Below are 15328 nucleotides of genomic sequence, written 5' to 3'. Positions count from 1 at the left end.
ATAAACCACTCAAAAACCAGAAGTGGCACTCTGGCTCAAGCAGTAGAACGATCGATTTGAGCTCAAAAGCTGAGGGAAAGTGCCCAAGCCCAGAGTTCAAGCCCCACGACCAACTAAAAAAACAAAAGAGAGAGAGGGGGAGGGATAAAAGAAGGGAAGGAAGGAAGGAAGAAAGAAAGAAAGAAAGAAAGAAAGAAAGAAAGAAAGAAAGAAAGAAAGAAAGAAAAAGAAAGAAAGAAAATGACAGAACGAATTGTTTGGAGTCAGGAGTCATATGTCAGAGGTACTACCTTTGTTTGTTGTTAGGTCTGCCTCAGGTCATGCAGACCCTATACAATCACCTTCCCAATTCTTGGCTAAGTTTGAAACCTTTATGTGTTGCCTAGTGTCTGGCACACCTGGAGGCAGCCACCTCCAGATCCTGTTAAGTCACAACCTGGTCAGCCTCTGGTCGCACTTTCCATCTGACCAGAGTTGAGTCCCGGAAATTGAAGTCACATCCAGATCGAGTGTGGCCAGAGTTTCCCCCAAACTGCCACACCTCATCTGGTCTTTCACATAGATACATCCTTGCCCGAGGTTGGGTCGCTCCATTTTTTTAACATGCATTTCCACCATGTATGGCATGGGCAGCAGTTCAGTAAATAAACTTCTTTACCTGACTGAATACTGTGTGGTGTTATCTTTATTGGCTACCTAATGAAACTCACCTCATTAATAAACTTTAACTTCAAAGTTTCTAGTTATGAATGCATGGATATTTTTGTGACACATGTGAGATGAGTATCTACAAAACATATTTACTATCATCATTTAACAGTATAATTCTGCCTGGAATCTTTAATAGCAGCATAATTAACCATAAAGTCTATTTTGTTTGCTTTGCTTTGCTTTGTTTTTGCTTAAAGTAATAGAAGAGTAGGTGAGACAATCTGTGTGAAGCCTCATGGTCTGTGTTGGAGGGGCAGAATGATGTAGGCTCCGGCCTCAGGATTATCTGAGGACTGTGTTTGTGTATGTGGAAAGCTCTTGGCATGCCAGGCGATAGAGGGAACATGTTCTCTCTATCTCAAAGCTCTTGTCAGACTCTTGGGAGCTGAGGAAGTAGCTCTTCTGCTTACTTAAGCATAGACGAACAGCTAGTCAAGCATTTTCCTGAGTATGGGGAAGTGGTTTGAGCTTTCTCTAAAATAGTTTAGATAAAAATGTACAAAGACTTATCACATAGTTTAAGCAAAATTGTATCTGTTGAAATTCTTTGTGTGAATGTCTCCTGACTAAATCTTGGCAAAGATAATACTTGCTTGTCCTTAAATACCCACTAGCAATAAAACACAGCATGCAGTGGCAATTGCTATTTGCACTCTGCAACCCCTGTGTCCTGGTGATTTTGCGACCCTTACCCAGGGACCCCAATGCCTGAGACGTTGACAATTGGCACCCAAACAGGAACCCTGCAGTGATGAATACAGGAAGGGATATTCAGGTAAGTACTTTTAATTACATGGTGATGGGACAAGTTAAGTCTACTCCATACTTACATATGCTAAAATATTTACTTGCTGCTTATGGTGTAACTATTTCTTCTTTTGACATAGAAATGTGTATTAATGTAGTTAGGGAATGGAATCCTTGATTCCCCGACAAAGGGACGTTAGATGTTGATAATTAGAAATGAGTAAAGTATAATGTAGAAAGAGCTGTTCGAGAAGGGGAAAGGATTCCTGATAGATTTCTGTCCATTTGGGCTATTTTAAATAGCATTTTTAAAGCTTTAAATGAGAAAAGATTAATAGTGGACTTAAAGAAAGAGGCCACGCCTTCTATTGTAGATTTTATATTGGACTCTGAAGTCAAGGACACAATAGATAAGGCTGCATCACAATTAACAGAGAAAAAAACAGAGGTAAAGAAAGCTGAAAAGGAACAAACTGAAAGCATAAATAGAATGTCTGAGCAAATGGAGTTGATTTTATCAAGATTACAACATATGGAGTTAGAAATTAGCAGAGTGAAAGGAGAATCTGAGAAAGTGAAAGTAAAACAGCCTTCGGCTCCTCTGCTTGCTGAAGTAATTTTTACCGCGTCACTCCCTCACAAAACAGAAGGCTCAGACAGTGAATTTGATGATGAAATGCCTATTTTTTCTTATCCTGTAATTTGACCACCTCCTATGAATGGTATTGCTCAACCAGCCAGATATGACGGTGTTGCTGTCGATGATATTGGTAAACTAAAGAAGGCAGTGATGTATGGTCCTCAGTCTCATTATGTTAAGGAATTGCTTAATGCGCATCAGCGACATTATAATAATTTTGTTCCCGAGGATTGGAAGATGCTTTGTAGAGCCTTGCTTACGGAACCTGAATACCTACAATGGCAAATCTGGTTTACTGAGTTATATACAGAAAGGACTAGACAAAATGCACAGAGCAATAATCCACACCTGCAGGTCATAACCTGTCCCATGTTGAGTGGGACAGAACAATATGCAGATGCTCATATGCAAGTGAACTCTCCTGAAGAGATCCATGAGCAGTTACGAGACATTGGTATTGAGGCATGGGGGAGGATTCAGCTGGCAGGAGAGCATTATGGCTCCTGGACTAAAGTAATTCAAAAACCTAATAAACCCTATGTTAAATTTTTATCATGATTGACACTGACCTTGGAACATACTGTTGTGGGCAAGGCTGTACTGCAACAACTACTGGGCATGTTGGCTTATGAGAATGCTAATGAGGACTGTAGACGAGCCCTATTGCCTATTAAAGAATCTGGGGATGTAACTACATATAAGGGCATGTAAAGAAATTACATCCGAATCCCGGCGTATTCAGTGGTTTGCTGAAACTATGCTCACTACCTGGCATGCATTACAAACCATCTAATCTAAAATGTTTTGGATGTGGTCAAACGGGACATGTAAAGAAGAATTGTAAAAAGGCTACTGATGTTAACAAGAGAGGACCAGGAATTTGCCATAAATGTAAAAAGGAAAGCACTGTGCAAGAGTGTGTAGATTAAAAATAGACAATAAAGGAATTCCTATAAAAATGCTTATCCTATGCAGGGAAACTCTCTATCCTGCCAGCCCCGGGGCCAAGGATTAATAACCGAGGGTAGCCAACCATTTTTCTTCCTTGTCCCTGCCACAGCCCACAGCGCCTCAATGGACATGCCGATTCATTGATCTACTGAGAGGCATATTGGTATAAAACCTGCTTGCATGTAAGTATTAATTATGGTCATTCAAAAATGACAGATGTCAGCTCCCCAGACATACTAAAATCTTGATTTCTAAGTAAGATAAGATTTTATGGTGCTACAAGTGTTGAGATATCTGGATGAGTCTAATGTGTATCTTGCACTGAATTAGACAAGAACATATCCATTATCATATGGGATAAAAAATGGCAGTAAGAAGATATTCCCTTGAGAAAGATATAGGAGGCTGCGAGAAGTATGGAGAAATTCAGATAATTTTGAAATTAGAAATGCAAGCTCAAGTATGTCTCTTTAAGTGGAAGGGCAAAAGAAGGGGAAGAGAAGAAAATAACTGAAAGCAGATCATTGTCCCAACTTAGAGTATAGAAAGACATAACCTATAACTTCCAAGTTAAAGAGAGACCAATATAATACGTCCCACTTAATTTAGATACATGCAAAATATTTATTTGGCTTTTTCCCACTTTAATGCTCTAAAATAAATGAAGACTTATAAGAAACGTTATGTGATTGTTGTTAGTTCAACCTGAACACTAGTTGTGATGAGCCCTCTTTTTCTCAGTATGCTCTTGGAAAATACTCCCTAAATTGCTGATGCTGTAACTGATTAGAGAGTCAGCGTAACAGGTTTCTACTTGTATGATAATTCCATGATAGTTTAATGTAGTTTTTTCTCAAGATATCCAACTATATTGTCTGACGGTGTACTTTGAACACACCCTCACACCTGAGCACATTATTTGAAATTGTACGTCAGCATTTAATTGGCATATTCTATTTTGTGCCTTTGTCTTTTTTGAATGTTCCTTTTGATTGCTCTATTTCCATTTCATCTGTACAAACTGCTAAAAATATTGTTCAGCTACCACTTCTTGTTTGCAAACACACAGTCTATTTATGAAGGTACTTTGTCCATGTTAAGCAATAGGGTAGTACTTACTCTCTGAGGAGAAAAGTTCCACAATATAACTGTATGCCAACATTTGAAGATGTAGAATTTAAGGCATTTTGAGACAAACAGTGATATTTGAATTGAAAGGCTCTTAGGGACATTTTCTTGGAGCTCATTAGTTTACCCAGGAGAAATATAAATATCCACACAGTTTGGAGCTAATTAGTAAGTAACTGAATTAACACTAGATCCTAGATGTTGTGTTATTACAAGTCACCATTGTATTATTGTTATATCAGAATCCTTCCCTACATGCATATGTGTATCAGAAAATGAAAGAAAGGCATTAAAAATGTCTTTTCTTTTTAGACATTTAATCCTTGTGGTGATGGTAATGTCTGAACTCTTCCATCCAATAAAAGCTTGAAGTTTATAAGAGCACTTCCTACATATAAGAATGTGTGGCAGTTTCATTGAGAAGGTTATTTCAGCATGGAGATATCCCTAAAAAGAATTATATTTAAATAGAGTGTATGGCAGTTATGACGTATCAATGGCTATTGAGGCATTTTCTATTCTAAAGAAGAATCAATTGCGGAGTCTTCAGTAACATCAGTAAAACTGTATGTTCAACCTATACTTGGTATTACTTGTCTTACATTTATAATGAATAGCCTGATAAGATGACCAAACCTATCTAACGATATTTCAGTAAAATCGCAAAGTGATGTAGATACATGGGTCACTCATTGGAACTGTAGAGCAAATTAGGTTTGTCTGTGCTATAGTTCAATCCATAATCTCCTGGTTAAATAGTCTTCAAAAATATTCACAGACAGTTACATCTGTATAATACTCCTAAGGTCAGGATAAAAGCATTTGTTCCCAACATTTAAAATAAAAAAAGATCTGTTGAATTCATGGATCTAGAATTTTATGGCTTCACATTCATATCTCAAAATTTCATCAATACTACTTACATCTCTACCAGTTCACCAAAACATTGTTCTTATTGAATTTGTCTATGTCCTTTTAGTTTTCAAATCCAAATAGCATATTTCCTTCAATGTCTTTGTAACAGTTTTGACCATTTCTTCCTGCGAATTCTTTCCTTTCTTTACTTCTGTAAATCTGTTTTTATTACTTTCTTGTTTCCTTATCTCTTTCTTCCAATCTTGTCAACATTGGTGCTCACATTGCTACACTTATGTCATAACTTTTCTTTTCCTCTTCCCTTTAATAATGCCCCCAATTTTATCATTCTTTTTCATATTCATGGTCATGGATATTTTGATGATATCTAAAGAGATCAATCTTTGCCTCTGTTTAATATAAACTTTAGAACTATCAGAGAGTTTTTTTCCCTAAATCCATCATTTTCACTTGTAATCCTTATCACCAAGAATATCACTAACACATTTGCCTGGCCATAGATGTAGAACCATTTAGATTTCTTCTTACCCTTCTACTCCCACCCATTATATAAGATGAACGATCAAGATTTTCTCAGTTTCTGTTACTAATTTTGTTGGTCGTGGGACTGGAACTCTGGGCCTGTCTGCTGTCCCTGTGCTCTTCAGCTCAAGGCAAGCACTCTACCTATTGAGCTACAGCACCACTTTAGGATTTTCTATGTACTTTCCTAGCGAGTCCATTAAACTTCCCCCTTGAATTTGGTTGTCATGAATACCCAACTTCTATGTTAATGAGGAAAAACTCTAATGTAAACTTTGTCTCCAAAAAACCAGTCCAAGAAGCCGTGATCACAAATATTTGGCTATACTTTTTTACTTTTTTGTTTTTTTTTTTTACCTTGAAAGTCTTTTTGTGTCTAAATTGCCCACAAAAATAAGTAGTCCACTTTTTGGTGCAATCGTTTCTAACCTCAAAAATATATTTTGGTAACAAGATGCTTTGACGAAACCAAAGTATACTCCACTTTTTATCTTTTCTCTTAAGTCTCTCCTTAGATAAAATATCAGGAAAAGTGAAGTTATTCTTTGCAAAATTATTTCAATTGATTATTTTTCTCTTGGTCTTGCATTTGTTCAACAAGATGTATCGAGGAGAATAGAGTTAAATCACCCATACCTTGGATGAGTGTCTGTTACAAAGCACAATGCTTCTATGTCCTACTTCTATGTCCTCCTCTTAGCTCTTTCCTGATTTCCAATTAATCACGGCTTCTTGGCTTCAAGTTTAGGGAAGCTGAAGGACTATAAGGCCTCCCCCATTGCTCCATGTTCATGTTTTCTCGTTTAAAACTCTTTTAAGTTGCCTCATTCGGATGTGGAATTTATTTTCATGTCTTCATTCAAACTGTTCTGCATCGTAGTGAGCCAAATAGGCTCTGTAAAATCACTTTAGGTAGCTAAAATATTAAGAGAATCTATATCATAAAGTTTTGTCCTCTCTCCACTGTTGAAGCCAATATGTTTAGCTAGAGCTTCTAAGAAGAGTTTTGTTACCTTTTCCATTTCCTCAATTCTTTTCTGATCCCAAAATTTGTGGCTTATGTAATAAGAGAAGTGTTCACTATCTCATCTTAATAAGGATATTATTTTTTGTGAGCTTCTTAGAAATTTGAAATCATTGGTTTGAATTATCCTATTAGATTTTTTTTTCTGCGTTTCAGTGCTTCATGTGCAAAGACAGTGTGGAAAGAATTACAAACAGAATAATATAAACCTAATACATTCATTCATTGTGCAGGGCACTTTCTCTCTAAATATTTTGACTCAAAATATATTTTTCAGAGAATTACAGTTTGGTAATTAAAGGTCAAATCACAAATTTTCATGTCTTTTTCTTTAAAGAACTTTGAATTTAAATTCCACTACAACCTTGTTTTACAAACTGAAAGTATATTTCCTGGGTAAGGACATTTTCAAGGGAACCTACAGGATTCCCAGCAAGTTTTCTGAGGTTTATTGGTTTGTTTGTTTGTTTAGTTTAGTTTAATGAGCCATCTTCACCCACATTGCTCTCTCTCCACTAAGTCTCCATGGATTTCTTTGCATGAAAGCCTCTTTCCCAGGCAATTTTAAATTTTCTTAATAGGCTAAGTTGTTAAAAATCTTGAAGAATTAAAATTTACCTGTCATAATTGTAAAACTCTTTTGAGATTAGTTTATCAGAATCGCAATTTCACCAATCCTAATTCCACCTTTACCATCAGAAACAGTTAACGTTGTTTTCATGATATAGTATCCATACAACTATTCTTTTCCAGTGGCTTTGTTATGCATATATATTACCATATAAGCTGATGCAGAGCAAAATGAACTCCAAGATATGGAAACAGAGGCTTTTTGCTTGCGGTTGCTGTTTTTAATGTAGTATGTGATTTCTATTTTCTTTTGGGTTTTCTCCGTATGGTTTATCCTCTATTGTATTTGATTTTGATACCCTGTATTTTGTGTATACATTTACCTTAATTAGGGAATGGAAGAGGAAAAACAAAATAGTGAGAAAAAAGACAAAGGGCAAACCAATGCAATAGCAATGCTCACAAGACAATATATGAGAAATGTACATAACAACTTCTGAGAGGTATTGAGGAGAAGGAAAACTGTGAGAAAAATGAGGGAGGAGGTAACCAGTATGAAAAGTTATGTATTAAGTACTTTACATTTACTGACGGGATCAATGCAAGATAATGTTAAAGCATGCATAGATGCCTCACCAGCAGTCATTCAAGGAATGGCATATGCTGCAGCAATGAAAGGAGAACCATTCAGTGCTTATGAACAAATATTACATAAGAAATGACCTCAGGCCAGAAATGGGGTCTGTTTTTCATGTGGCCAGTCAGGACACATGAGTAAAGATTGTCAACAAAAGCAAAATAAACCTAGTAACAATAAAAAGGGTAAAGCGCCTGGACTTTGTCCATAATGAAAGAAACGCAATCATTGGAAAAATGAGTGTAGATCAAAATATCATAAGGATAGAATTTTCCTAACAGCAGAAGAAAAGGAGACAAAAAACAAGAATAGGTGTGCTCCCTCAGCCCCGTAAACGAAAGAGGGGAAACACCTACTGTTACACAAAAATCCCCAAAGGGATCAGATCCATTAAATCCCTTGTCTCCCCATTTACAGTATGGGATTTGCCAAGAATTACTCCAGGAAGTGCAGGGTTAGATCTGGCAGGAAAAAGAGATTACATTATCTCTATCATGTATGGTGTTCAGCTAATAAACACTCAAGTTTATGGTCCTGTAATTGAAGGAACTGTGGACTTGATAGTTGGTAGAAGCTCAAATTATAAGAAAATTTTGAGGTATTACCAGGAGTAGATGATGCAGATTATCAAGGGGAAATTAAAGTAATGGTAAGGTCTTTAAAAGAAAATATGCAAATACATATGGATCAAAAAAAAGCTCAAATCTTAATTTTAAATTATGTCCATCTTCCAAATCAAATCCTAAAAGAAGATCGAGGTACAGGAGGTTTCAGTTCCACAGAAACTGTGGCCTGGGTACAATCTATTTCTAAGGACCGACCCATAAAAAATATAAAAGTGGATAGAAAGCCAATAAAAGGTCTCTTGGACACAGGGCCAGACCCAACATGTATTGTAGGAAAAGATGGGCCCTCATCCTGGCCAATTATGAAGACAGAATCTATATTAATGTGATTGGGTATGGCTAACAATGTTGCTCAAAGTTCAAAAATTTTAAAGTGGGAGTGTGAAAATAGATTTGGAAACTTTCAACATTATATTGTATCTGCTTTGCCCTTACATTATGGGGCAGAGACATTATGCAAAACATGGAACTAAAATTAGTTACTGCAGATTCCTTTAGTGTACAAATTTTTTCAAAGAGGCCGCTGATGAGAAGTTTGCTGATGCAATATCATGGAAAAATCATCAGCCTGTGTGGGTTGATCAGTAGTCCCTAACTCAAGAGAAGATACAGGCTGTAGATCAATTGGTAAATGAGCAATTACAGAAAGGACATTTAGAGGAATCCAATAGCCCTTGGAATACTCCAGTTTTTGTAATTAAAAAGAAATCTGGGTAATGGAGGTTGTTACAAGACCTCAGAGCCATTAATAACACCATGCATGATATGGAGGCTCTTCAACCAAGACTTCCATCTCCTGTTGCTATTCCTAAAGGACATTATACAATAATCATTGATTTTCAGGAATTTTTTTCAATAAAATTGGATCCTAATGATTTTCAAAGATTTGCATTTCATGTGCCCTCATGTAATTTGAAAAGGCCCTGGCAGAGATATCAGTGGAAGGTCTTGCCACAAGGCATGAAAAATTCTCCTATATTGTGTCAAAAATTTGTGGATAAATCTTTACAAAAAACTGGGGAAGAATTTTCTAATGCTTATATTATTCATTATATGGATGATATTTTAATAGCTGCTGAAAGTAAACATTTAACAGAACAAATTTTAACAATTAACCATTGAGCAATTAACCAACTTTGGTTTGCTTATTGTTCCAGATAAAATTCAACATAATACACCTTTAAATTATTTAGGAAATATAATACATCATGTCACAAAAATGAGTTTCAAGCTAGATAAATTAAAAATATTAAATGATTTTTAAAAATTACTAGGAAACATAAATTGGGTTAGACCCTACTTGAAAATTACAACAGGAGAATTACACCCATTGTTTGAAGCCCTAAAAGGGGATTCTAATCCTAAATCTAAGAGACAATTCACTCCAATAATGTTAGAAAAAATTTCATTGGTGGAAGAAAAGTTACAAGCAAAAGTGGTCCAATTGGACTATAATAAAGACTGGGATTTTATAATGTTAAAGACATCTTATACACATAAAAGATGTTTATGGCAAGATGGAGTCCTGGAATGGCTTCACTTGCCTCACAGTCAGACAAGAATGATAGCTTCTTATGTATATTTGTGCAGCCAACTCATTGTCAAGGCAAGGAGTAGGTCCCGAGAGTTATTTGAGAAAGAAATGAATAATATAATTATGCCTTATAATAAAAAACAATTAAAATATTATTACAGAATGATGAGAATTGGGGATTAGCATTATTAAATTATACAGGACAAATAAAATTTCATGTTCCTCAATATCCTTTATTAAATTTTGTGGAAGAGGTAAAAACCATTTTTCCATTAGTGGTAACAACACCTTTAGAAGGAGCTCTAACAGTTTTTACTGATGGGTCATCAAATGGAACTTCAGTGGTATACATTCCAGACCACTTCCCTATTATTAAAAGGGCATCTGACATTTCAGAGCAACAGACGGAAATTATTGCTGTAATTTTAGCTTTAACCATATTTGTAAATAATCACCTTAATACTAATGAACAAAACCTTACACTTATGCAAAAACATTGGAGCGAAATTGGATTTAAAGTTCAGCCAAAAGTTAAAAGGAAAGATTTGCTCACAGGCACCAGGAAAGGGCCAGATGTATTAATCACCTCGGGAAGAGGGTATACATGTGTGTTTCCACAGGATGCCGAGTCACCCATCTGGAATCTCACCCGACTCGTGTGCCCTAGAAAAATAAGAGAAACCCAGGCGAATAAAAACCCAGAAGCAAGAAATGAAGAAGGCGATGCACAAGCTCAAAAGTCTTCACCTTTCTCCTCAACAGGCCATGGCAACAAAAGAAGCCCAACCACCAACCTGGGAACAAATTAAGAAGCTCACTCATTCTGCGGAGGAGATTGTTGTTTCTACAGGAAAGACTATCACTGTTTAAATTAAGTTTCTTGCTATACTTGCCATTATTGCTGTGCAGGCAGTGTCTGTTTCAGGAGAACAATACTGGGCATATGTTCCTAATCCTCCTCTTCTACATCCCGTGGGATGGGGGAGATGAGGATATAATACAAGTAATGAAAAATAATAGTGATCTGCTAGGGAGTTTGGAGGACTATTCTAATTCTCATATGACTTCTCAAACTATTAATTATGAAGGAATGACAGATACCACTCCAATTTGCATAACGCAATCAGGAGAAAATATCCCCGGGTGTTTGCCTATAAACTATAGAACTTTTTTGACTGATGATCAATCCAATGATAAAAAGTTCAAAAAAAGATTGATGTGGGAAATTGACATATTAGGTTTTCATACTTATAATGAATCCTTTTTCATTCCCAAGAGGAATAAAAATTTAGGTAACTGCCTACAAAAATATCATGACAAAGATCAGTTTGGGGATGTATTAATTACCTCACCATAATTGTGGGAATGTGGATTTCAAAAGGCCTGTTTTTTACAACCTATGGGGCACCAGATAGTATTTTTGATTTTTCCATTGGTAACCCTGATTATGATTATGCTGCCTACTTAAAACATAATTCAGGAAAGTTTAATGGCTATGCTCCTGATACTCATGGGGAACCCCTGAAAAGATGGCTCACTCCAGGGTGGGTGGCTTCCATTTTGGTGAGTCACTCTCCCTTTCACAATAAAATGGGCATTCATCTGGATTTGTTCAGACTTTTTGCAGCAACAAACATGATTTTACTGAAAAAGCACAAAGAAACTAAGAGTACTGCAATTGGGGTAAGAGCATGTGTGGGATATCCTATGGGAATTTTAGCTGGAAAACTAGATAATTTAATCATTATTAATCACGAAAATCTTATTATATTAGCTGTAAGGATTGTATTTTTACTAATTGTCTTACTTCTTCTCTAGATAAAACTTATTCTGTAATTTTTATTTTAAAAAGACCTTCATATGTAATGTTACCTGTAGATCTATAAAATGACAATTGGTTTAAAAATTCTGCTTTACAAATGCTGAAAATTCTGGATATTATGTTGCAGCCAAAACGCTTTGTTGAGGCCTTGATTTTAGGAATTAGTGCTCTAATAACAATAATTAGCTCTAGCGATTTCTACAGCAGCCTTCGTAAATGAAGTAAACACTGCTCGTTTTGTTACTGATTTAAGCAAAAATGTTTCATTAGCCCTAGCAGAACAACAAATTATAGATAAAAAGTTAGAAATGTAAATAAATGCTCTGGAGGAAGTGGTTCTGGTTATAGGTCAGGAAGTTCAAAATTTAAAAACACAACTCTCAGTTAAATGTCATGCTAGTTTTAAATATATCTGTGTTACTGCTCTAAAATATAACTTTTCTTTTAATTGGAATGCCACCAAAAAGCATTTGTTAGGAGTTTGGAGAGATAAAGATATCTCTCATGTTATGGAATCTTTACAGGACAAAATTATAGCAGGTAGTAAAGCTCATTTAGATGTAAAAATTTTACAATCTTTGGAAGCATTATTTAAGCATAACGAGGAGGCCCTCAATCCTCTGGATTGGATTAGTGTAATAGTTATAATTGCCATTGTCAGATCAATTCTCCCAATTCTTATTCTTACATTTCCAGTCATTTTCCGGATGATCTTTAGATTTGTCTCTTCTGTGCATGGAGACATTCATGAGCTTCAATTAAAAAAATTTTTAAAAAAGAAGAAATGCCATGACACCTCCTGCTGAATCTGCGTGAGAGATCGTGCCAGACAAAGCATAAGCTTCATGGAAGCATGCCTGCAGGAAGGGGGTGTTGGTTCAAGGCGTCCTATACACTTGGCTGCACCTTTATTGACTCTACCTTTATTCAAACTCTATTTTTCTTGGCTGTACATTTGTTGCCTTTATTCTCATTTTGGCTATTTTTCTACTGATCCACAAACGGAGCATATGAAGCCACTTCCCCTCGTGCCTGTACTCGCTCCTCTCTGCTCTCTCTCTCTCTACCTCCACTCCTTTCGCAGGATGCCTCACACCCTCTGCGAAGGTGCACCTACCCCTGCGAGACCCTGGCCACTGCTGCTTCCACAGTGTGGCCCCTGGGCCCTGCTTCCTCCTCCCCTCTGCCCAGAACGCTCTTCCCCTTGGCTCTGCCCCCTACCCTTTCCCACAAGAGCAGCCCTGAGTGGGCCCTAAGGCTTCTAGGCCATGGGAATTACAGCCTCACATCAGCTCAGCACTCCCCACCAACCCTAGCACTTGCTCAGGGGATCGAATCTCCCCTCAGCCCCACCACTAGAGGTGACTCTCCTCCAAGCCTCTCCACTACACATATCAAGAACATGCACAGTGACCCAGTGAGTGAGAGAGAGAGAGACAGAGAGACAGAGACAGAGACAGAGACAGAGACTGAAAGACTGAGAGAGATTATTGGGGAAAACTACCTCTAAAGGACTCAGAACATAGCACCCTTTGGGATGACTCAACACACAGCATACTTCAAAAAACAGCACAAAGCACCCTGAGTAAAAGACTCAGCACAATGTGCCCTTTGAAGGACTTAGCATATAATAGCCTTTGGGATGACTGAGCACACAGAACCCTTTGAAGGAAGGAGTCCATAGCACGCAGTGTATAGTTCTCAGTGCATGGCACGCTTTGAAAAACTCAACACGTAGCACTCTTTCCCAGGACTCAGCACATAGCACCCTGGGTTAAGACTCCATACACACCACACTTTGAAGGGCTGAGTATGTAGCACCCTGTGTAAAACACTCAGTGCACAGCACCCTTTGAAAAATTCAGCACATAGCACAATTTTGAAGGACTCAGCACATAACACCTTGTGGAAGAACTCAGCACAGCACCATTTGAAAGACAGTACAGAGCAAACAGTCTACAGGACTCGGCAGACAGCACTCTCCTCATTCTTCTCTTCTCAAGGATGCAGCATATTGCACCCATTGGGACAACTCAGCACACAGCCTTCTTTGAAGCCCTCAGCAAAAGTACCCTGTGTAAAGGACTGGGCCACAGCACCCATTGAAAAACTCACCAGTCCCTCCCTTCTCATGGGGTCAGCACATAGCACCATTTGGGATGAATTAGCACACAGCACTTTTGAAGGACTCAGCATAAAGTACATTGTGTAATGGACTAAGCACACAGCACCCTTTGAAAAACCCAGCACAGCCCACTCTTCTCAAGGACTCAGAACATAGCACCCTTTGGGATGACTCAGTACACAGCATGGTGTTTGAAGACTCAGAAAAAACATGCTATGTGGGAAGGACCCAGAAAACAGTAACCTGTGAATGATTCAGCACATACCTGTATGTCACAAGTTCAGCTGTCATTAGAATTAGGGTGCTTTCTTCAGTATCACCATTCTTCAGAAACACTTCACAAATTCTACTAGTTCTCATTTAGCTAATGTGTGTTTTATGGAGGAAGGTGAGCTGGGGGTCTTGAACTCAAAGCTTGGGTCCCTGTCCCTGAGCTCTTTGGTTCAATGCTAGAGCTCTACCACTTTGATTCACAGCTCCAATTTTGGTTTGTTTTTTTTAGGTTGTTCTTTGACAGGCCTTATGGTAATCAGGAAGGCCAAGTTGGGGTGCCCATGGGCAAAGGCTCTTAGCTGGGCCTGGAGCTGACTTCTCACTTTCTTGTGCCCCTGGGAGCAGGGCCTCCTGGAGCTCTCTTGGCCTAGGGTGGAACAGATCTGCTCTGGAATCAGCACTCAGGGTGATTGAAAGTCAGGTTGGCCCTGGTCACTTCCCCAATTTGAACTCTAGCGGAGGATAGTCCCCCACGATAGCACAGGATGCATGTTCCACGTGTGGCCACGAGTAGGCAGGAGTTGCCCACCATAGGGATTGTGTTTACTCCTGTTTCCCTGGGCCCCCATCATGCTTTGAAGCCACCCTGGACAGGAAAGTCCTTGAGACTTACCTAAAATTAACCATCGAAATGCAAGTGGGGCTGTGGCTCAAGTGGCAGAGCACTAGCCTTGAGCAAGAAAACTCAGGGATAGAGCCTAGGCCCTGAATTCACACACACACACACACACACACACACACACACACACACACACACACACATACACACACAGGACATGCATGGAAAATCAAAGATTTCTACACTGCAATCTTTGAGTATTCTCTACCTTTTCCCCACTGAGTCTGGTGGCTGTTGGCCTAGGTGTTTGATGCATCCAACACCACCTGGAATCTTTAATTTTGGGGAGGAACAGAATGGCTAGAAGGTCAGCCTTCCCCATCCCAACTCCTTGATTGTGTCAAAGTCTATCCATGCCCTTTGTGTATCCTTTTACAGACTCGCCAAGACACCTTTAAAAGGTTTCAAATGCTGGGCACTGGTGGCTCATTCTTGTCATCCTAGCTACTCTGGAAGCTGAGATCTAGAAGATCACGGTTCAAAGCTAGCCTGGGCAGGAATGTGTGTGAGACTCTTATCATCG

At 38.2% G+C, this 15328-nt stretch overlaps 1 long non-coding RNA gene across 1 annotated transcript; it reads left to right on the top strand.

The window, feature by feature from the left end:
- The first annotated feature begins 1216 nt into the window (after positions 1 to 1216).
- Positions 1217 to 11182, top strand: LOC138826450 (uncharacterized). Its single transcript, XR_011371720.1, has 3 exons — positions 1217 to 1486; positions 3159 to 3231; positions 10587 to 11182. It is a non-coding gene; the product is annotated as an uncharacterized lncRNA (long non-coding RNA).
- The last annotated feature ends 4146 nt before the right edge of the window (positions 11183 to 15328 follow it).

The sequence above is a fragment of the Dipodomys merriami genome, unplaced genomic scaffold (assembly GCF_024711535.1).
Source record: "Dipodomys merriami isolate MVZ:Mamm:240054 unplaced genomic scaffold, mDipMer1.0.p SCAF_1422, whole genome shotgun sequence".
NCBI lineage: Eukaryota > Metazoa > Chordata > Mammalia > Rodentia > Heteromyidae > Dipodomys > Dipodomys merriami.
The sequence above is the reverse complement of the archived record's forward strand: the minus strand, read 5'-3'. Positions and strand labels throughout refer to the sequence as shown.